At 41.9% G+C, this 24,288-nt stretch overlaps 1 long non-coding RNA gene across 1 annotated transcript; it reads left to right on the forward strand.

Moving 5' to 3' along the window:
• Positions 1-19,887: 19,887 nt before the first annotated feature.
• Positions 19,888-22,425, forward strand: LOC140247107 (uncharacterized). Its single transcript, XR_011902597.1, has 3 exons — positions 19,888-19,987; positions 21,132-21,217; positions 21,543-22,425. It is a non-coding gene; the product is annotated as an uncharacterized lncRNA (long non-coding RNA).
• The last annotated feature ends 1,863 nt before the right edge of the window (positions 22,426-24,288 follow it).

Below are 24,288 nucleotides of genomic sequence, written 5' to 3' on the forward strand. Positions count from 1 at the left end.
GAAGATGCCAAAATGCACCAGTACTGTGATATGGACAAGGTTTGAATCCAACTTGTGCAATGAGAGTTGTGTACAAAAGTAACAGCCTGATGCCTTCTCATAACTGTGATTTTCAGATCCAACTCTCACTCCCCCCCCACTTCTTTTAATGTGAAAATAGAGGTGATAGACACAAATTGGAGCACAGGAGGTTCTCTCTGAGCAGCAGGCAATGTTTCTGTGCTGTGCAGGTAAAGGAGCACTGGCACAGGCCGCCCAGAGAGGTTTTGGGGTCTCCTCCCTGGAGATCTTCAGAACCCACCTGGAATGACCCTGCTGGACAGGGGGTGGAGCAGATGGACCCAGAGGGCCTGGACAGCCTCAGCTGCTCTGGGATCTAATGAAATCCCCTGGTTTTGTAGGGAAAGGAAGAGAAAGGAAGGGAAGGGAAGGGAAGGGAAGGGAAAGGAAGGGAAGGGAAGGGAAGGGAAGGGAAGGGAAGGGAAGGGAAGGGAAGGGAAGGGAAGGGAAGGGAAGGGAAGGGAAGGGAAGGGAAGGGAAGGGAAGGGAAGGGAAGGGAAGGGAAGGGAAGGGAAGGGAAGGGAAGGGAAGGGAAGGGAAGGGAAGGGAAGGGAAGGGAAGGGAAGGGAAGGGAAGGGAAGGGAAGGGAAGGGAAGGGAAGGGAAGAGAGCTGATCTGCCAGATTTAGAGCTACTGCTGCAACCATTTGCCCACTCAAGTCCTTCTCGTTTTCATTTATTGATTTGTTCTGAAATCTGTTTGTTTTGTTTGTTACTACTGTAAGAAACATCCCATATGGGAGAAAGTAATGTTGCCAATATAAAGCATCTAAACATTCAAAACTAGGAATATTTAATGAAATGCCGAATTTCCAAAAGCAGCTTTAGGAGAACCAACAGTTTCTGTTATTTTCTGTAAACGAGAAGACTTTTAAAATCTATCTTTCCCGATTACTTTCACATTCTGAAGCAGTAACTACTTTTCTGATCTAGTGCGCTAATATTTTTTTTGAACAGGAAGCATTAAAAATGTAGATAATTGGGTCTGTTATTTCTTTAGAATAAATATCATGGCACACACTGAAAACTATATCTCAGATATTTGTTTAATTCATACCACAGCCTTATCCTTTATTACTTTTGAAAGCTTAATGTGTTGAGATGATGCTAACGTGTATTGTTAGATTTGTCCATTAACTAAAAGACAACTCTGGAGCCAAAATCTTTAATATATCATTAAAAATCCCGGGATATGTGAAATCAAATAAAAATAAAATAAAAAAAGAGTAAGTTATCAGTTCAGTTATATGAAGAAGGAAAAGTCCTCGAGTTCAAAATCAACATTCCCATATAAGTCATTCAACAGATACAAATCATGGATAAGAACTCCAACACCAAAAATATTCACATTTGCTTAATTATTTGGAGCAAAGATTCTCATCACGGAGTGCTTGCCACTGCAGGACAGGAGAGTGGTCAGAAGATAAGGATGGATTTCACTGGAATAGACAGAAATTAAATGGAGCTAGTGATTCAGCTTAATTTAGCAGAAGGAGAATTCATTTTTTTAAATAATGAAACATTTTGCTAATTGATTATCGCTTCCCTGAAGCTCTTTCTTTTATCTAAGTGTTGGTGTTTGGAAGCTTGGGGCTGGATTTTTCTTTCGTTCCCATCAAACAAAGATCAAAGCAGAAGTGCAAGTCTATATTAAGGACTCTCTTCCGTCATCGCCAGACGGTTGTGTTTTGTAGATGGACCCATCTCCTCTGCTGCAGTAGCCATTGTATCTCAGTATGGGATCACCGGAGCACAGAAGGGCTTTCCCACATGCAGACACAGTACATAAAAACTAAATTCTTCAGCCAGCACCGGCTCCTAGGAACCCTGCTGACTCACTTGCCCCTGTGGGCATAGCAGGATCCATTGGGAATACTGCGGAATATGACATCTGGATATTGCAGAGGTCTGCTAAGCTATTTGAAAGACAACTTAGCATTTTTTCCCCCTTTTTTCTATCTTTTTAAGTTACCCGTGTTTCCACATTTCATAGGCTGTGACAGGGTAACTGTTCCCAGGAAAAAAAATCTATCATCTGCATTAGCCAGAACTGAGGTTCAGGAAACATCACATCAAGGATCAGCATCAGTGTGTGAAAGGTAGGTATCAGCTCAGGCAGCTCACAACAAATAATCTCAGCTTCCATATTTATTAAAGGTACCAAATTCTTGTAAACAACAGTGAAGAAGCTGTGCACAGTTCCCCCCAAAAAAGCTTTAAGACTTTCAGGAGTGAAACCCACAGAGATTTAAACTCTTAAATCACGATTTGACTTCTGAAGATGTCATACAAGGAAGCAGTAACACAAAGTTAATAGAATGGATAGTTCACGGTCACCTTCTGCAGTATTCAAAGGCTTCCCTGGGGGGGGATCTGCAACTGCCCAGCACCAGTCCCTGCAGTACTCTGGATATCTGTCAGTGCCCTTCCAGAGGGCACCCGGCTTTCAGTCTTTTGTCGACGGCTATATATGAACTATAAGGCAATTAAGAAATGCAAATCTGTCGCTGGTCGGCTGAAATCCACTATGCAAAGATATGCACCTCAGCAAAAGGTCATCAACCTACACTTTACTACCTATAATCCAGTTCTTCTGTAGTTTCAGAAGCGCACTGTATTGGAGAAGAGCATCTGGGTCAAACCTTGGCATGGCTGAAACCAATGAGAGCTGCTGCTGCTGCAATTTTCTCAGCCTTGATCCACAGTACTGCCTCAGTTGTTCGAGGTCAGCTGAGTTGGTCTGGCAGTTTTATGCTTGCACAGTAAGACAAGGAGAATCACAAAAGTGAAAAGCTTCATGATAGTTAATTCAAGAGCACTGCTGAGGCTGAGCGTATGACAGTACTTAGAATTCTAAGCAGGTGGATTAATTTCTTGAATGAAGTAAAACTATTACACCAGAATAAGTGTGTTTTGAAACAGATTTTCAGAAGATCTGTGTTCTGGGACAAAAAGAACATTTCTGTGTTGTTTTTAAGGTTTTATATGCTTCATATTACAAACCTGTTCTCCATCCTTCTTTCACAATTACATTTAGTGACTTCTCATTTCTGTATCATGAATAATAAACCCTCTCATTACTCTTCATACATTTGCTGGGCATACAGGAGCAGCTGAAAACCTTACAGCTGGCAGAAGCACTATGTTTTTTTTAAGATCGCTTGCTCCGTGACTGGTGTACACTGTACAATGGGGCTATGAGTGGGGAACTGCCATCCCGTGTTCTGCCTTCACACAGCAGATGGAAATAATCCATTTTCTTGATGTTCGTGAGGAACTGCAGGGACATGTATATGTGCGTAACTCCATTGTTTTGTACATTTAACCTCTGTTTCAATGAGAGGAGACATAGATGTTGTGAAATCTGCTCAAGCTACCAAAAGGGCAGGACTGACAAACAACGTTAGCCTAAAAGTCCTGAGTCCTGAATCTCCACCTCACAACCAGAGCACTGCCTCCCTGTAGCTGCAGGGTATGCTTCTCTGGAAGGATTTAGCAACCTGAAATAATCACGTGAGCTGTACAAAGATCATATTCTCATAGGTTTAAACGTAGCCAAAGGGAAAATCACTTCAGTGGGGGGACTGTTCCTGCGCCATCCCAGAATACTGCCTTTGCTCACACATTTTGGTGAAATATAGCTCTTCAGTCAATTCAGTCTGGTGTTATATGCAAAAAAAAAAAGACATGTGACCAGCTTTGCTAGCTTGCTGCAGGAGCAGTGCTAGCAATCATAATAGCCAGACTGTCTCACCCGGCTGAGAGATGCCATAGCATTTTCTCTCAGTTGCTGCTTTCAGCAGAAGGAAAGCAGAAAGGCCTGAAGTCTGCAAAGGCAGGCAGCCAGAAGAATACAGCTTGCTCCTGGAGGTAAATGAGAAGTGCAAATTGCACCTTTTCCATTTATTAAGTACTAATTAAAGGTTGTAAGCATGGCATTCTTTTTGAGACGTGGTGCCGGGGAAGCAGCCACCCTTGGGCCTAGAGGTTGATTGCTATCCTGTGGTTATTCAGAAGCCAATAGTAGCGTTTTCTTTTTTGGGTATTGCTGTCATTTGAATAATAGATCATCAACATGCCCCACACAGTGATCCGCTATTCAGATGCAGTTATTATCCAGGAAAGATGATGGACTACTTGGGAGTGCTTACCTCAAAAGAGGGGAGGGAGTGTTCTGGCTGCCTTCAGAAACAGTGGGGATGAGCTGATCGCTGGTACATTTAGGCAAGATATTCCTCACTATGAATGGAGCCATGGGCACTGGTTGCACTGTAAATCTGGGTGCAGATGCAAGGGAAAATCATGCATTTCTAAAAATCTCTGCACATATTTCTACTGAGAGGCAGCTGGGTACTGCATGCCTGCAACCAGGCAGCCACCAGTTCTCATTGCCAGCACAAGATGGGGCCAAGAAAGGGACCACAGCAGGACAGCACAGTGGCTCTGGAGGTAGTTATGGGAAACATCCTCCATGCAGTGAAGTATAATTGGAAGAGTTGGCTTAAAAATTAGCAAGAGATGATTGACAGAGATTTAATTCATGGGTTAAGAGGAGGGAGAAGGTCCCCTCCTGATACCTAATGGTAGGTGGGGGCAGAAGTAATAGAGAAGGGGAATGGCCACAGAGATCTGCTCTAGAGGGGACAAGCATCTGTGCTGGGCAGGAGACCAGCAAAAGTGCTCTGCAGTACTGCTTTGCGTCAGCCTGGATTTGCCTGTTGCCTGAGACTGGAGATGATGGGAGCCCAAACAGGAGTTTTGTCTGCAAAACCATCTTAGCCATCTGGAGCCAATTTAATCTTGCAATAAAATGCTTTCCTTTTACACTCCAGCCAGGAGAAAACAATGGTAACACAGCCAAAGACTTTTTAGTGCCAGTGGAGCAGATCTGAGACCAAGGGTGGTGAATTGGGTCATGCACCATATGATCTGCAGGCTTCAAACACAGGAGCTGCCTTATGCTTGGCTGTTCACATCCTCTCTCACTTTGTGCAGTTGTTTGTATTGCCCTACAAAGGCAGCTCAGTTTAAACAATATTTTACCCATAATCTCTGGATGTTTACAGTGATCATCTCTCAGGCAGGGAGAGAAGCACAGAGGAGTTTCCTGCTAAATCCCATACCAGCTGAAACCCAGCTATCTGGGCATCTCCAGCATTGCTCTAAATAATTCCGCTTGATTGAACTACAGTCAAATAGAACACTAAGCGTACTGACTTTCTTTCAGTGTTCTAAATGTTTCACTTTTCTCCCTCAAGTTGTATGCTTAGCATCTACTCAGATTATTCCTTCATTAATGACTTACAGCAAACGTTATACGACAGGTTGAATTTTCAGTTTATTGGCAAATGCAATAAAAAATGCAAGGAAAACCGGCGTAAATGTGTTCGTTTTTAAGATGTTTCAAACTGTTTTCCCATTCTGGCAAAGCTGAAAGCATTTTATAAAAATTTCTGAGGACAGATGAATTTGGCTCACAGTTTTATGCTTGCATAATAACACAGGGAGAATGGTTAGGCTCCAAGGCTTAATGGCAGTTAATCTAGAATCATTATTTAGCCTGAGTATAAGACAGTATTTAGAGATAAGAGAAGATGGAAGTTTTCAGGATGTATGTTCTGGGAAAAGAAGCCTGGGAAATACAAAACTGCAGTGTTTGATTCCCTTAACAGTTGAACTGTAAAATACATCCCAGGGCCATTCCAGACCCCATGGTCACGTCTGCATTCCTCCATATTAGCTTTATAATTAACCAGGCAATAGGGGCGGACATTAGCACAAAGCTGTTCTTTGGGCTGGCTGAATCCAAGCCGCTGTGTACACAATGGCATCATGTGGCATGAAGAGTAATTTCAGAGAGATCTCTCCCCAGGTGGCGTTCCTTAATATTACAGCCACTTTGCCTAATTATACAAATACTTTGGAGAGTTTTAGAGGAAAATCTGAACTCTCTAATTGTGTGGACCTCTGTATTCTGGATACCTCCAGCAACCCAACCGTGATGTTTGCAAGACTCTTTGCTCTAATGGTTATGTTGTGCTAATTGTGTCCTGCACACAGGATTTACTGACTCGTGCTGATTTTGACAGAGACTGATACATTTTTGACAACCATGGTTTGAACTGAGGTAACGAGTACATAAATAATTAGCACACAGGTAAGTATCTCACTCCAATCAAGCATTAGTTCTAATAATTTTTTAAAGATCAAAAAGAAATAAAAAATATTGCAGATATTGAACAACAACAACAAAAAAAGTATTTAGAATGAAATAACTGGAATGGCGTGGATTGAAAATGTGTGGAAACAAAACCTTAAATTTTGACTTGAAAATAGTACAAGTGAGATAAATCTATTTTGATCTCTAACTCCATAGGATTTTTATGGGCTTAGTTTGTGACGAAGGCTTCCTGCATTGTTGATCTTTCTGTCCAAAGTATCATCGTATCGTGGAACAGAGGAACAAACCACACTGTTGTCTTTAACAATTTTTGACGTTATGTAATTGTAAATTGACTTTATCCAGTTACCTCTTGGGCAGTGTTTAAATTTTCACTACCACTCTTGCATGTTGAATCAGGAGAGAAGGAAATGGTGACTGGGAGAAAGCCCATCCCAAACAAAGGCAAACAGAGAAATATATGCTATATCACAACGAACCAGCACTCCAGTAAGAGAGAGGATGAATTTCCAAGCACACATCCGCGATGACTAGTAGCAGATAATTTGGAATGAAGATGAATTGTTTCCCTAATACGTCACGTGTGCTGGCCACAGACAGCCTGCCCAGTCCTGTGGGAGCCCTGCCAAAGGAGCCTTCTGGGGCCATGTGGAGAATTGAGGGATTATCCCTTCTGGTGCCCCTTACACTTACTTCCAAATAGCCTGAAGTTTGTCCACATCTCTGAATTTAGCTTTGACTCTCCCTGGGACCGTCCCACATTATGAAGTGCTGTATTTTCCAGGACAGAATGTTTTTGGATTTGAAGAATTTGGGAAAAATGGGAGAACTGGCAAATTAACAATAATCTCTAAAGAAGTTCAGCATTCCTTCCTTAAGGATCAGTTGTCTTTAAGGAGACTAAGACTTAGTGAAGTTGTGACTGAAACATCTGCTGCCACCGCAGCAGGGCCCCTGCCCAGGCCTGCTTGGTGATGCACGGCAACAGGAGGCCATATTCAGGTTCACATCTGTCACAATTAGCACTACAAATGACCCTTTTGCAAAGCCTTGGTTTCCTCTCTGACTGGCATCTGTTCTGCCCTTGCAAGTTTATTCATTTCACTGACACTTCTCCTCATCTATATCATGCTTATGGAGGAAAGGAGGACCAGGCCTTGGTTACATCCTATGAAAACACTCTCATCCAGGAAGCAATGGCACCTGCTATTGCTAAATAGCAATGTTACTGTACTTAGAAGACTGGGAGCTGGTTTTGTAGAAAAATGAGGAGTTTTCTCACAAGAATATCAGAGCCTGGAGTCTCAACTATCACTAATGATAGCTTGTGCTAAAACTGAGACAGTAAGGAACAGAAGTATACATTCCATAAGCTTAACTACTTGGAATCTTTTCGTTATATTTCAAACAATGTCTCGGACAATTTCTGGTGCTTGCAGAATCTTTCAGCTCTCTGCAAGCAATTGGCCAAAATTCACCTGGGTCTTTATTAAATGATGTTGAAAAGTGACTCTTTGCTCCTGACATCGTAAATCCCCAGGAACATTTGGATGCATCATGAAAATGGTCCAAAATTGTATCCTTGCTGGTAATCCCATCTGAAAGACTAAGTAGTAAATGGACATATAGTTTGGGCCATCCTATTCCTTTTGGAGTTCTTGCAAGTAAGGAGCAATGTGGTAGAAAATTGCATGGATTCTCAGTTCAGGTGCTGTATCTACAACTGAGGTCTTGCCACCTCTTTGCTTGCTTAAACACTGCTTTAGTTTTCACAGCTGAAGGTTTGAAATCCTGTTCTTGAACCAAAAATACACTTGGCAAAGAAAAATAGTAAGAAGAAGAAAAGATGTCAAGAATTTGGAGGGAAAGATCCTCCTTGACACTGCTGTTACTTTATAAGTCCTTGGTAAGCCACTAATTCCTTGTTTCAGTGGACTACTGAGATGTACGAAGAATTAAATTAATGCATATGATATTTATCAAAATAAGAATTTTCATGATTGCCATGTGTTAATCCCTCTGATCTACTAGTACAGTTGTGGAATGTAATTAATAGCTCTATTAGCAGGAGTCTACAAATCATGGTTACATCAAAACTGACCTTATGTACATATCTTGTATAATTTGGAAGTCAGATTCTTGTATATTTTTCAAGTAGGAAAGGTGATCCTACTGGCTTTATTAATGCACTCCAGGAGATAAGGTGAAGAGATCATTATGGATCTCCACACGAGAGCAAGGGTAAGGAAATTAGAACAAGAAAAGAAGCAATAGCAGTACAGAGATCAGTAATCTGTAGTTCTTCATTCAGAACTTAATCAGGTGCACAAAAGATTATTTTAATTTTAAGCAAGAATGGGACAGATTGCTGATAAGGACTGGTTGTAATTATGACTTCTTGCGAGCTGTGACTTATAAATTAAAGCTTCTAACCGTGTTACTTGCAGAGCTGTTTGATCTGTATCCAAACATACTGCTGCTGCAGTAAGATACGGGATTTCGGTACAGTCAGTGGTTTGATAGTTTCACTAAGTTTAAAGTCACTGCTTTTTAGTGTAATTTGCTGCTTATGGTTGTTAATGAATCTCATCTATAACACTTTCTATACTTAGGCCTTAGTGAATGATCCTACCAGTACTGATAGAATAATGGAAACCTTTCCCTTGTAGTGGTAAAGATATGTTACTTCGACATGCAATTTAATTAACACTTTAAGTAATGTGAGGTTTTCTGCTGAATGAATTTGGATGCCTCTCTCATGGTCTAGTACCATAAGCAAGCCAAATTCTGCTCTCAGGTTTATAATTTCAAGCTAGCTGGCACCTACAGTTTCTTGCTGAAATGAAGCATCTAATTATGTGAAGCATCTATTTGCCCTGATTTCCTTACCAGTCAACAGAGAGAGATTTCAGTGGACTAATTAGCTAACTGAAAGATGTCTATGTCCCTTATGGATGACCAGATCCCAAAATAGGTGAGAAGAGTCTATGCTGTTGACATAAGGCTTTAATATTTTGAACTGTCCACTTCCAGAATATTCATACATTCAACAAATTCATTCACAGAATATTTAATAAAGCAATTGAAAATTCAGCGCCTCATGTGAAAAGAGACAATAAATTAAAACTAGTATTTGTTTTTCTTTATGTTGCTCCCCACTCCAGTGGCATTGGAAACAGACTGGTATATGGATTATTCTTTTTTACTCCCTTCTTATAAATCTAAATTAAAAGTTACAAACTTTTGTGATTTGTAAAGGGCAAAATGCATGTCATTTTATATTGGAGGGCAAAGCCGGGAACAAGATTGTGATATGAAAACCTCAAACGTGCTCTTTCAAGGCCTGATTTCAGCATCACATCAAAGATCACCATCATCAAAGTGGTGTTTTTCACTAGAACCTGACTGTCAGGAAAGAGAAAAGCCTACAGAAATAAAAGAAATTCAGCTTGTGCCAAAACCTTGCATGGAAAGTAGATAACATGCAAAGGATGATACTGCTGGCAGAAATATCTGCTTATTTACTTGGTAAATAGGACTTAGACAATACATGGATGAAGTACCCTGGTGCTCAGTTTACCCGTTTGTCAGATCAGTATTTTGCAAGCAATTGCACTGAAGCACCTCTCTGACTCCATGTCATTTTTGAACATGAGCTCTGCAAAAGGAAGCTTTGGGAAAGGAAAGCATCCTTTTGTTCCAAGGAGGAAATTGTCAGTGTTTGGGAGGAGCGTGGCCTTGGTGGCCCTGGTAGCTTGAGAAGTCCGCACGCCCAGCAGAAGAGCTGTCAGGATGCAGCTGGAGAGGTGATGCGCCTCATTTTCACATCTGAATGTTAGTTACAAGCTCAGGAACTGATGTCTCTGCTTCCTGTCCTCTTCCATGACTGGCACGCTGTCAATATATAGTGAGTTTTGTGTGGACTGCAGTCTCCACTGCTGACTTCCCGTCACCTTCTTTCAAGTGTCTCCTGCCATTTCCTCTCTGGGGTGGGTTATGTTTGGCAGTCCAGAAGAGAACAGATCCACACTAACTTAACATCTCTAAATAAGCCAGACTCGGGTTTAAAGTGAAGTTGATTTTTACAACTGAGCCAGTTGTTTTATGGATGTCCTGACTGGCAGAGTTTCATTTTGCAACCTTCAAAAGTTCCTGACTGAGTGCTGCACATAATATTTCTTTCACTTACTGCTTATAGAATAAGCCAAGTTCATAAAACTTAATAGTGCCATTTGTGGAGGTCAGCTGTCTCTTTTTTTTTTCTTTACCCTCAAAGCAATATTAAAAGTGAAGCTCACATTCTTCCCAAAAAGTGAAGAATATCCAGAGTAGATCCACTGACAAGTGAATCAGAAACCCACAACAGCTTGTTTTATGAATGGATAAGAAAGAATTCTCTTAGAAGGAAGAGGCATAAAACCAGCTGATGCTGAAGGGCAGAACAATCCTTCCCCTAATATGGAATTCCAGAATCTGGCAATATTTGCATTATTCTTGGAGCTGCTTCTGACCACGACGTATCAGGTTACTTGCAGCAACTGGAATTAACTAAAATATGATGGTTACGTTAACCAGCATTTAAAATGCCAAATGTGTTGGACAGGATTATGAAATAGTAATTTCTGCTATAAAGCCTGTATTCTTTTCCTGTAATATTAAACTTCTGTTTCAATCAGTATTAGCGTGGAGCTGATCAGATAATGTTTTCGTACTTACTGGACTTTGATTCTGGGAACTCCCTGCAAAAAGTAAGACTGCAAGAGAATAAACCGATGCACGTGAATAACGGCATAGAAACTATTCCATTTATTAAAGGTACCATAAAGTTTTCAGTGATTACCTTGCAATAAGCCTCCACACATAAAGTAAGAAAATAATTGTGAAAGAAAGCTTTCTTTTTACTCTTTTAAAGGGAGACTCATGAGGACAAACCCTCAGGAGCTGAGGTGGTTTCTTCCAGAAGGAAAAATCAGTATAGTCACTGACAGCAACCTAGAGATTAAAACCCTGAAAAACAAAGCATCTGTTTAGTTTTGTTTTACATTGTAAATATGAAGTAGAACTCTTTGACATGCGTGATCTGCAGATAGCCTGGGCTGATGAAAATTGTATTAACTTCTTGTTTTTCACACATTCAACAAAAAGAGAGAGTGCTCTGTGTATGTCAACTCTGCTTCCAGATGAACCCTCCACTCTCTGCTTTTGTAGACTTAGAATCATAGAAAATCCTGAGTTGGAAGGGTCCCATAGAGATCATCAAGTCCAGCACTTGGATCTACATAGGACCATCCAAAAAGTCATTAGGACTCACCTAATCTTTTTGGGGTCTGCCATAGGGTGCCAGACACCGCACATTTTTCAGCCTCCAGCTGATCCTGTAAGTCTAGTCCCAGAGTCTACCACCTGCATCCAGGCACGGGGCTCCCTACCCATGCATCTGCCCTACTCCTGAACAGACCTTGATCTCTTTGCCTGGAATGTTTCTATCACAGACTTGCCATGAAGGGTGCGGAGACTTCCATATCTTCTCTCTAAGGCAAATTTCAGCAAAACTGGCTTTGGGCAGGCTGCCAGGACAGCGTATTTTGCACTCTTCACAAAGAGCTTATTGCTGATCAAAGCTGGTTGTCAGTACAACAGCCTTCACAAGAGCAAAATGTCATTTGGGAAAGGAAGTACGTTATGTATGTTTACCTCAAATCAAAGGCTGACAGACAGGACCTCTCAGGATTGGAGACAACAGTTTCACTATGGCTGAGTCCTTTCCACTGTCCTGCATAAGTCAATGAGTCTGGAATTCCTCTCTTATTAACACTGGGTCAGTGCTGAGGCCTGGAGAGGAGCAACTCTGATCTGGTGCAGGCCTATCCCCTGGCTGGAGAAGGATACCAGATCTGACAAACTATACGTGGCACAGAGAGACAGTGCACAGCTGCACCCAACACTGCTGCTGCAGTGTGAAGGCCAGCCTAGCAAGTGTGTTATATAGGGCTCATGCTTACAGATTGTGTGATTTTGGTCTAGTACCAGGGATCCAACAAACACCCTCGCTGAATGCTCCAAGGCACTACCTAAGTGTTACTTACTCACGTTGCACATCCAATTCCTAAAGAGCAGAGAAGCTGCTTGAAAAAGGCCAGCAGTCAAAGCATATGAACAATTATTAGTCTCAAAAATGGTTGTATTGCAAATCTGATCGATGTTCCTGCTGTCAGTGAGATAAACATAGCAGCATTGTTATTGTAGGACAGGCTATTTTAAGACAGATGGACTACCAGAATTGGATTTCAACATTTATTTAGATTTTTATTTTTCCTATTACATGTGTTAGCCCTTGTTTTTGTGAAAACGACTTGACTAGAACTAATGTCTCACACATTTCCCTAGTGAGGAATGCCAAGCTGAACTGTGAAATACATTTGTTATTTCACACTCTTCTCATGTTACTGTTGGTGAACTTGGTCATGCCAGTCAGGCTCAGGCTCTTCCAAAAGAAATTAATCAGATGAAATCTGTGGCCTCCTCCACCTTTTATAAGAAGCAGTCTGTAGAGATGTCAAACTGGTTGAATAGAACTAATGATCACACTTCTAAGGCTTGCCTCTAATTTCTCTCCTCCCCATCCATGGTAAAATGGGTGAACTTGGGCTCCTTAGTAAATTGACTTAAAATGCACAGGGGAAAAAGTACCACAGAGCAAGGTTTGCTGTTGTAAGACTTAGCTCTCAATAAAGAATTTTCCTCCTTTTCAGTGGCATTGCTGTGCCACCATGTAGCTTATCACCATTATTTTGCTCTTCAGCTCTTTCTCATATTTGACATGTTTTTCACTACATTTCAGAGAAGACTAGACTTTGTAATGGATTCTTTACAAGAGCTTTAACAGTTTAAACTCCCTGAGAATGAGATTCCCTTCTTCACTTATGCTTGACCTCCGACACAGTACTTTCTTAGGATAAGTAATTTGATCTCCTATTAAGTTTCTTCTTATGGCTTAAATCTTCCCTCTTTCATGTTCCCTCTTGATTTTTAACACTGTGGAGATGGTCTGAAGCCAGCAGCAAGCCACATAAGATTTTCACTGCTGGCATTTTCTCTTCAAAGCAGCATTGCTATAGCTGCCCAAGTCTCTGCTAGCAGAGAAAACCTTTGAAATACATGAGGCTCCACAGCATGGTCACAGTAATGATGAGCATAAAATAAAATAAAGAAATGAGAACTGTTTGTTGAAGCTGTTGGCAGAGACCATACAATTAAAGAGATGACAAGGTCTGGAGTTTGTTTATCTTTTCAAAGGCCCACATGCTGGCTTCTGCTTTACTACAGGTTGGGCCAAGTATTGCCTCGTTCCTCAACCAGTAACTGAGTTGCCATTGCTTCCCAGAGGGATCAGGGTTTTATGCCCCAGCACAATCTCTAGCCTGCGATACCTCTGTGTAGAAAGTGTGAGGTAATCTATGTAGAGTGATGCTTCCCAGACTTACCCTGGGATGTCTGGGCTGTGAAGCTGTGCTGAAGCGCAGCAGAGATGGCACAAACTGAGAAGCAGATTTGGTCCTTCCCCAGGAATCTGCCATCATTCAGGATGGCAGCTGAGATCTAAACCTGCCCACAGGCCATGGATAGGCTCAGAAGTGGGGAGACTGAGGTTTCTGTGTTCTAGGCAAGCTGATGCAAGCCCTTCTCATGCAGGGCCTCTTGCCTCCTCTACCATGATCTGCAAAGGGACAGAGAGCATTAGCAGAGGGGCCTGTAGCCAGAGGTCTGGTTAAAATATGTGTTTTGACAGAGGCTGGAGCTTCAGCTGCCAGATCCAGTGATAAAACTCTCTGGGCAGTAGGAATTCACCATAGCTTGGTCCCAACACCAATGCGAGCCTTTGGAGCACACTCAGGGATAAATAATTTCCAACAAAGCAATGCAAATAGAGCAAAGAAATGAGTTGATCTGATGAGTTATAACATTCATCCTATCTGTAAGTACACAAAATTACTCAATTACTCTGTCAGGTAATCCTGCCCTCAGTAGAATTAAGTTTGTTAGCTCCTTTAGTAAAGCAGCATTAACTAAAATGAGAGAGCATTATATTACATCTATCAAGCTAATCTACTGGGCTAATACGATAATCTTGAAATGACAATTTGTGGAAGATTTTTAGAAGCTACTTCTTTTGCTCTTTTTATGGGAGTTCTAGAATAAATATGTGAAATATCCAACAACTGAGAAGTTATCCAAATAAAAAAGGATTAGTACAGAAGAGTACGACCTCATCTGTGGAATTAAGAAGAACTTTATGGCTTCAAAATGAGCACTTTGTTACTGAGATGTTTTTTATGCCACATTTCAGTGTGTAGCCAAGGAAGATTGGACTATTGTACTAATAAAAGAGGAAAATATGTGAGATTTTACGAGTGCAAGAGAATAAATGAGATGTAAATTAAATACCCTCTTGCTATCGTGAAGATCGATCCCTCCTTTGCCTGCTCTACATTGCCATACTTGAGAATGTTGCAAATAGAAAATGCAAATGCTAGACTTAGAGTTGCCAGATTTTACTTCATGGCTGTATTGGTTGTTAATATACAGATGGTAGCAAATGTACAGAAGGAATAAGTAAAGGAAAACTCACCAGTGGTGGTGCCTTGGCTGAAGAAGCTGGGGCAACCCTCACTGGAGAGCAATCTCCAAGAGATGCTGCCTCAGTGGGAGTCAGCCCTTAAATGAGGTCTCAGAGGAGGTGGAGTCGAGCTCCACCCCTTCCGGGAGCACAGCTACATCACTCTCACCTGTGCTCCCACAGCTGACCCCACACTTGTCTCAGCTGATTAATCAGAGGTTCAGGCTGTGATTACCAATCTCCCATACAATGGGATTTGGGTCAGGCCTAAGTGATTGCAGGGTAGAAAATGGTCTGTAACAAAACATTTTGAGTTAAACCTGGAGGCAACCACCTCCACGGGAAATGAGCTGTGGGGATGCAGATAAGCCCTCACAAATCCTTGCCACAGGTAGCCAAATACTGCCTCAATTGGCAAATACAAGTGACCTGCTGGCTACCCCCTAGTGTTTGTTTTATATGTTCTAAAACACTATGTGCAGATGTCCTCTTGCTTTAGCTCTTCAGCCTGAGAAACCTGCAGTAGTTTACATTTGCTGCTTGGGTGACAGGGAGTGACTCAGACCCCTGACAGTGCTTCAGCCCTATTGTTATAGAGGTCTTGGGCATCTCCTTTTCCCATGTGAAGTAATCCTAGACAGCCAGCTTAACATTCAAGGTGGCTTTTGGAGGGTTAGGAATGGCCTGACTGTGTTGATCTTTCTTTGAAAAACTGAAGGTGGGATCCATTTCACCTGGCTGTAGTGACCTAAAAATTAGGTGTTCTATCTAAGGCAGTTGGCTGACTCCCTGCTGTGAGGTAAACACCCATGGAGGTCAATTTATCTGACCAATTGCCTTCTGACAGAGCATGTTCCTCTCCAGCAGAAGAAAAAAGAAAAAGAAAAAAGAAAACAAGGGGAAAAAAGGAAGTCTGCGGTGACCAGCCTTGTCATCTCCCTACAGCATTGTGGAAGTATCAAGGCTATCTTCGTTGTGGCAAAGCTTCACATCTACACCGCTGCTACACAGCTGACCACAGATACAGAGAACCAATTCAGTACTGCTGTTCTCCAGTCAGATCACTTCAGTTAACATACTTCTTTTCAAATGAGTATCTTCAATACAAGACACTGTGTACTGCATGTAATGAGTTGGAGAAGCGTGACTCTGCTGTAGTCACCTTAGACTTACAACCACAGCCCAGCTGTATGTGCTCTATACATGTAGCCTATAGCCTTCATGAATGTAGAGAGTAGATGGAAATACTCATATTTTATTCACCAGCAGTATCTGGAACTTGCTGAAATTTTTATTTTCATTAAACATGCAAGAACTGTCTGTACTGTGGTGTGATCTGAATGCATCATTTAGAGGGAATTTTATATTTTTTGTATTTTGTGAGGGTTGTTTTCTTCCATCCCAGTCTAGAGGTTATTACATCCAACGTATTTGTACAGTTAGCCACTTCTAAAGTAAAGATGCAATATTTGCACTTCTTTTTTCCCCTCGAAAGCAATACTCATCACGTGCTTAGAAAACTTTTAAAGACTATCATTAGTCTTTATGAATCAGCTGAAATGTATGTTTAAGAAATCTATAAAGTAGAAAATGTTAGCAAGGGGTTTCTTGCATAATGTGTTCAGCAGGTCAAATTAATGACAATAAATGTGTAGCATCTGCGTTGATTTTTGCAGGTGAAATCACCGAGTCACAGCTGCTTACATGATTTTGAAGGCTGTTTGGTAGGATTCCGTGCTCCTGTCTCTTCATTCAGCCAAGCTCCGTCACTGCCCCACCGCTTTCTTCTGCAATGAAATCCAGCAGGAAATTTGTATTAGTTTTAATATAATCCCATTAGTGTCAATCAATAACATGCTGCTTCGGGCACCCCTGAAAGGCAGTTATGATGTACAAGAGTTTTATCAAGTCAGTTCTTAGGGAAGTTTACTTTAAGATGAATGTTTTTGCCATGGAGACAGCAGTTTATGAATATTTATATCACAGTATATAATTGCAGTGTTTAGTGTTAAATTCAAAATGAAGATACAGATATGCACCATAAAACTCTTCCTTCCACAAAGTCCACTGAAGTAGAAAATCATTTTGAAGCCAAGCAAGGCATGATGAAATAAAACCCCTTGACTGATGCTCTGGATTTTTAAACTTGCTTAAGTGTTATGTGACTTAGTCAAATGATTTCTTCAGCTTACAAGTTATGTTAACAACATAACTGAAAAAACAACGTAATGATGTTTTGAAGGTATGCATGTTTTTATCCACCTCTTTCTTTGCCATTAATGTGCTTTTTGCGTATGTGTGAGAAGCTTTCACCAATATCCTACAATTGTTTATCAGGTATTTCAAAGGTCTTTTAGTTTGTCAGGAAAATATGTCACTGTACGTCATGTCTATTTCACTGCATTAGCGTTTGCAACTGTTTTCTTTTTGTTTGTGGGATGAACCGATTAATGTAAACCACACGACTATGGGAACATCGCCACTCTTAAATTTCATCGTATTATTGTATTAACTGGAAGTTAAAATGGAAAGGAAGAGAGAAATAGATCTGTTTTCTTTCTTTTTCTCTTTGCAAAAGATTGTGGGAAGGCAAGGAACTTAGCTATATACTTTCTGATGGAAACACTGTCTGCACTATCAGGAACTGCTTGTACTCTTTGCTTTAACAAACTCTAATAGGGGGAAAAATCCTTCAGGTCGATGTGCAGAACTAGAAAGGACATGCAGATCTTGGCCACAGCTGTGCCATGCCAGTGTTGAACTCCAGAGGGTCGGCCTCTGTTTTGGGATCAGGAAGAACACTGTGGGCCAGAAATGGATGCACATTGTGTCCCAGGACCCAGCACGGCAGGCTGCCTCCTGCTCAGTGTGTGCTGGGAGCTGCGGGGTTGGGCAGTAGCAAGCAGGGAGGGCAGCACCCGGGGTTTTCTGCTTGCATCCTTGCGAGTTGTCACACTGCCGCTCAGTCAGCCGTGCTGTGTGCTCTCACTTGGCAAGCGGACCCTTAAATCTGACATGACAGATGACATTTTCCATTTTCATACTTCTGAGCTTTGCTCCATCTTTGCTGAACCTTCACTGATGTCCCGAACGTGGGCTTGTCAAAGGTCTTTGTGACAGCACTGTGGTTGTGCCACTGAGCTCTGCAACCTGTAGGCTGGTCAGGAACAGCCACATGTAGCTGTGGTTACCTGGTGTGCACACTGAGGAGTGTGTCTGTGTGGCACTGGCACGGAATTAGAAGAGCAAGCACCTATTTTGTGGTTGCAGCATTCAAGAGGAGATACCAGAAGGGGTGTGTGTGACAAGACAGAGACGTAAAGTGCTGCTAAGTGCTGCCTGCGTGCCTGAAATTATCTCAGTAACACATTCCACTATAAAGTGCTGATGGCAGGGGAGCAGGGTTATGTATAGCCAGCTGGTGGGGAGTGGCAGGGCTTGTTTTACATACACAGAGGAAAGCACTGGGGGTGTTTCTGGTTTCAAGAACTCGAAAAGGAACTGATCAGTTGGGTATTAATGATTAAGGATGGGCCAATTTGTTGTTCTGAGGCAGCTGATGTGCCTTAGCAGCCAGAAGCAGTGGTTACGTGTTTTCAGACATTGAACTAAGCTGGAGGGCCCAAAGTCAGCCCTGCTCTCAGCTTGTGCCTCCAGCCTCACCCCTCTCCTTCACCAGTGCAGGCCCTGCTTGCTTCCTCCTGTGAGGGAAACCCACGAGCAAAGGCAGGAGGCCTCCTGAATGCTGCTGTGCACAGATGTGCGCTTTAACAGGAAGAAGAGAATGCCCACAGGAACTGAACTGATAAGAACCCACAGCAGATGGCTGGCATTGATGGCAGCAGCCCACCTCTGAGCCAACACACCTGCTCCCAGGTCCTGGGAGGGGCGAGACTTGAGGCAGCGGGGATGCACATTCCATGTCCATGCTGTCTGCTCTTGCACCATGGAACAAGGAGAAAACGTAAGTTTGGTCCCCCAGCCCAATATAAGGATACACGGCACTGCCCCGGTGGCTGGTGAAGCACAGAGAGAGCCACTAGAGGGCTCAGTGCTGCTGGCTGCACACAGCTGCCACTAGTGGCCCCCAATTGGGGTTCAACATCCCCGCAGACTGCACGTGTGAGGTGTGCCACGGTGCTCACCTCAGGTACCTTTACCAGGAGAAATGTCATCTGTAGAACATGTTCAATGGGATTGGTACCTCAGTACATTCAATCCATGGTACATCTCAGCACTATTGGATGCTGTTCATGGATGCAGGATGTGAAACATCAGTACAAACAAACATCCTCACCTGAATGACTAAAAGCAATTGCTGTAACATGTCTGCTTTTCTGGGGTAATGCCTGGGCCATTGTCTGCTGAGTTTGAGAGTTCTAACACAGTGTGATGCAATGTACCCTTAAAATGCATAAACGCTCTCACATTAACAGGCTGCATAACCTGATGTGCTCCTTTTTATTTGTGATATTTCCTAAGTTATAAGTTTAAAGTGCAGTTCTTACCGTTTATTTTCTTAGAATCATCGAGTGGCCTGGGTTGAAAAGGACCACAATGATCACTGAGTTCCAATCCCCCTCCTATGTGCAGGGTCACCAACCAGGCTGCTCAGAGCCACATCCAGCCTGGCCTTGAATGTCTCCAGGGATGGGGCATCCACAACCTGCTTGGGCGAGGATTATTGTCAGACACTCGCTTACAAAGAGAAGCATTGGCAGAGCATCATCATGTCATTGCTAAATTGTGAAGATGGGGTACTTGTGCTCATTTTGATTTTAAATATAATAGAGTTGGTTTTCTTTTCTAAAAGTAGCTTCATAATGAAGATGTCACAGAGGTGAAGAATGCCAAGGAAACTAAATTTTACAACATAAGCAATGAGATCTAACATTGTGTGTTCAGAGAAGGGCAACCAAGCTGTGAAGGGCCTGAATCAAAAGTCTTATGGGGAGCAGCTGAGGGAGCTGGGATTGTTCAGTCTGCAGAAGAGGAGGCTCAGGGGTAACCTTATCACTCTCTACAGCTGCCTGTAAGGAGGTGGTGATGAGGTGGATGTTGTACTTTTCTCCCAGTTAAAAGCAACAGGACAAGGGGGCATGGCCTTCAGTTGTGCCAGAGGAAGTTCAGGTTGGATATTAGGAAAAATTTCTTCTCAGAGGGGGTGGTGAGGCACTGGCACAGGCTGCTCAGGGAGGTGGTGGAGTCACTGTTCCTGGAGGTGTTCAAGAAAAGAGCAGATGTGGCACTGAGGGATATGGTCTAGAGACATTGCGTGCATGAGTTGGTGATTGGACTAGATGGTCTTATTAGTGTTTCCAACCTTAACAATTCTGTGATTCTATGATTTCTACCATTAAAATAACATGAACAATGAGACATGACTTATATTTCTCTTCTCTCTATAAAATATGTTGTCAGGCATAGTATTTTTATTAAATCAGATTATATATTTAAATTAAATTAACACACTTTCAGACAAACAATTCCTGCCCCAGTCTAATGAAATTATATCAACATGAAATGTTTCTAACCTTGGGGTTTTGACACTTCTTTGTCAGACCTAATAGGGATGCTGTGCACTCAGAAGTTCCTTTGGTTTTAGCAGCTGTTCTAGCAAAAGCATTACCTCTTTCTACAGCTGCCGTTCATTCTGGATTTTGGAACATCATATGTGCAGCATTACTATGGCAAGTATTTTTCATAACACTGATTTTTAATTGCTTGACTTCATAGGCTCTAAATATTAATATTGATATTTTTCTCATTATTAATTAAGTTTAGTTCACTATCAATTAAACATACATCATTTTTTCCCCCTTAAACCTGTGTAGATCCTTCTTGTTTATGAAAATTAAAGTGACAGCCCCCAGTGAATTAACATTTTCTTCTTGAACAAGGTGGTGTGATCTAAACATCTGTGACATAACATAATTACTATCAGATACTGAAAAATCTCAGATTAACTTCAGCACACACCAGGTTTTCATCCGGTTGGAAGATGTCTGCAGTTTAATCACAAAGTACTACACAAGATCAGGATCCCAGACCGGGACTTCTGGTCAGGTGGCAACCACAGGACCCTGACAGGAGCTGCCAAGGTCAAAGATCTATGAGAACCTGAGCGCAGACTGAAGAATAAATGCAGCTCATTACAAGAGCAATGCTACCATCAAAAGAAAAGAAATTCAGATGTCTCTCTGACTTCTCTCCACATAAACCAATAAGTGCTGAAGAAACTCACTCTTAACAAATGATTTCTTGTTGGTTTTAGGAGACGGAGACATCCTCTACCATTGCTTCTCAGCATCCAGAAGGGACCGTGATTCAGCTGTGATTCAGAAGGAAATGTGTCACATGGTGAGTCATCAGCATCGCTACCTCCAGCACCTCTGGTCTCCCAGCTGAGAGCTGACAGTCACCTCTAAGAAAGTGAAAGCAGCAGATATCATCACTATGAGGCAAAAGTATAGTGGAGACAGTTCAGCTCCCGCTCTGCAGTGTGACCTCGAAAACCTTTGCACTCTTCATTTCTGTTTATTTATAAGAACAGGCAGCTGCTTAAGGTACAGCGTCAGTTTTCAAGAATTGAAAAGCCAGTGTCGTATTTATACTACACTGGTGCCATTATCATAACAATCAATTTCCGAACACTGCGTTATTTCACACTGTGTATCTATGACAGGAGGAAAATTGGAAAATCACGGGCCACTTTCTTCTTGATTTTCAATATATTAAAATATGAAGATAATACTACAGAAAAGAAGCAGTTCACTTACAAAGACAACTGGAAATGAAGAAGGTGAGTCCATCGAAAGAAACAGCAGCTGAAAAAAAAGTCACATCTTTTGGGGAAGATCTAATACAGCAAGAGATCGTACAGCTTGTTTTCATTTCCCAAATAAGTATTTCTGATTTGCATAAAGGTTTCTGAGTTTTAATGAAGGGAAGATTTCTCTCTCTGTGTGGGTCTAGGACAACAGGTGGATTGTTCTGTATTACTGGTGCCTTCATTGGGCTGGGAAAAGGAATGGGGGTTGCTGTGCAGACTAGGGGGGAGAGGTATGTGGCTGTAGTGCGACCTTTGTCATACTCCTCTTGATTTAGAATAGAAAAAGAAGAGAAATGGAGAAAGAGGGAAGACAAACCTTTACTCTACAAGGGCCATTCCAATGGGAAAAGAGATCATCTACAAAACCCACTTCCTTCTTGACCTCCCTTACAATTGGAGGTGTATTGTGCTTGGTGCTCTCCGAGAAATGCCTTGGCATGCTCTGGGGCATCATGTCCCTGCAATGCACACCAGGTGTGCTTGCTCTGTGGCTTTGTAGGAGAAGAAAATTCCATTTGGTTAACACAGGCTGTACGGAGCTGGTTGGCCTCAGAGCCAGGGAAAGGCTCCTTGTCTTATTGCAGCTGCAGATGGGGCAAGCAGACAAGACGGCAAGCAGCAGAAGTGGAGAGGTGCACTCCTCCTGCAGCAACAGCTGTGGGTGCTGACTGACTGCTTGCAACCTCCTCTTTAAGATTCCCAGGAGGTCCTCTGTGACTGCTGCATCCTGATGGATCTTTCCACCGTGATTTCTGCAGCACAAGGGAACACTTAAAATTGTCCACTTTACTAAGAAATGCCTTGTTTTTTGTTTTTGTTTTTATGTTGATATAATTCATACAAAATATATATTTACAGATTTATATTAATTTATTTATATATTCTGGAAAAAAGATGCAACTCTTGATTTTCACCACCTGAGAACCGGAACTCTCACTTGCTGCCCCATGCAAATGTTTTTAATTATCAGCCTGCCTTTGCAAGGTGCCATGGAGCCTTTGCCTTCTCATTTCAAACCACATTATGGTGCCACTGAACAGGAGCTGAAAGAGGGCTGAGGTCAAAGAGCACGATCAGAAGTGCTGTAGTTCTGGCATCAGGCATACTTGCAGAGTTAAAATCGCATGATTAAAAACACCTCCTGCAATCAAGAAGGCACATTGTATGAGGCTGCATTCCTGAAACATCAGCAGTCCCGTGGTGTGCTTCTATGAGACCTATCATCAACCAACAAGCAGATAAAGGCTTCTGATTTTCTAATTAAAAGAGTGAATTTATCTTGATTCCCCATATGCTAAGTGAGGTTGATTAGTGAAAGATATAAGGGATTAAAACTTTGGCTGATTATAATTAAGACTAAATTATTCATTGCAAATAAATTATCTGACAAGTTGGCCATTATCCTTCTCCTGAGCCAATCAAACCTCAATCTAAAGTTTTCAATTTCATACCTATTTTGCAAGTTATTTCCAAGTTAACTACAGAGAACACTTTGAGAAGGCAAGCACAGACATGGGGGATTGTCCATCAGTGTAAGGTGAATAAGTCTGGAAAAGGTGAATTTTACTCACATCAAAAATACATAGATACACCTTAAGCGCCATCCAGCACAGCTCTCTTACAAGTGTATTTTATGTGTCTCACTAAAAAAGATGTTAAGATTTAAAAGAATTTATATTCAATTAGAAGGGAGGCTTGCAAAAGCATTTTAGGCATTTTGTGGTGCCGAAGGTTTAGAGGATCATGTTTGTGTCAGTGTGGGCCACAAGCAGATTATCCTGAAACGTCAAGTACAAGTGTAGTGACAGAGTGGGTTAAATGGTTGGATTTGATTTTACAATGAACAAAGAGGACATCAGTATTTTGAAGACTCATTGCTTTTGTCTTTTTGGGTGGGGTTTTGTCTTTTTGGGGGGTTTCAGGCTGTTGTTTTTTGCATTTCTGAGCCATGAGATTAGAAACACTGTTTGGATTCTTCATACTGATCCATGAGTGTTATCTGAATTTTCATCAGGTTCTTGGGGGTTTTTGTGCCTTCAAACCAAAACATCTAGAGAAACGCATCTTTCAAGGAAAAATGTCATCCAGTTTGCTCATAATTAGAAGCACATTTCAAGAAAGCAAAACCTTATATTTATCTCTCAAAAATGAACATCATGTTTCTAGATGGCTGGAAGGATTTGGAATTTGGAGCCAAGGCGCACCAAGTACTTTGCAAGGGAAGAAAGTGCTGTGCTATTGAGCAAGGTTGTAGCTATTTGGATCAGACTCTCCTGTTGCAGTTCCTCTGGACATAGGAAGGTGTAAGCAGAAAAGAAACAATGCAAAAGAGCCACCTATGGGGGACTCAGAGTCTTTTTGCAGTCGTCTTTTCCAAGAGTAAGGGAAAAAGAACGGCTAAGAGGGGCACCATGTGCAGCAAATACTGTTTGTGTAAATACTGCGGGTCCCAGGCCAGCGACCTTCTTGGTTACTGTCCTGCTGATGACCAGGACACAATGATGTGTGAACCCAGAGCATGACCACAGCCATTAGCCACGTTCCATCCCTTCTCACCTCACATGGCAAGAGATTTCAGGGCAAGCAGCCATGGCTGCTG

Source organism: Excalfactoria chinensis, chromosome 1 (genome assembly GCF_039878825.1).
Source record: "Excalfactoria chinensis isolate bCotChi1 chromosome 1, bCotChi1.hap2, whole genome shotgun sequence".
NCBI classification, from domain to species: domain Eukaryota; kingdom Metazoa; phylum Chordata; class Aves; order Galliformes; family Phasianidae; genus Excalfactoria; species Excalfactoria chinensis.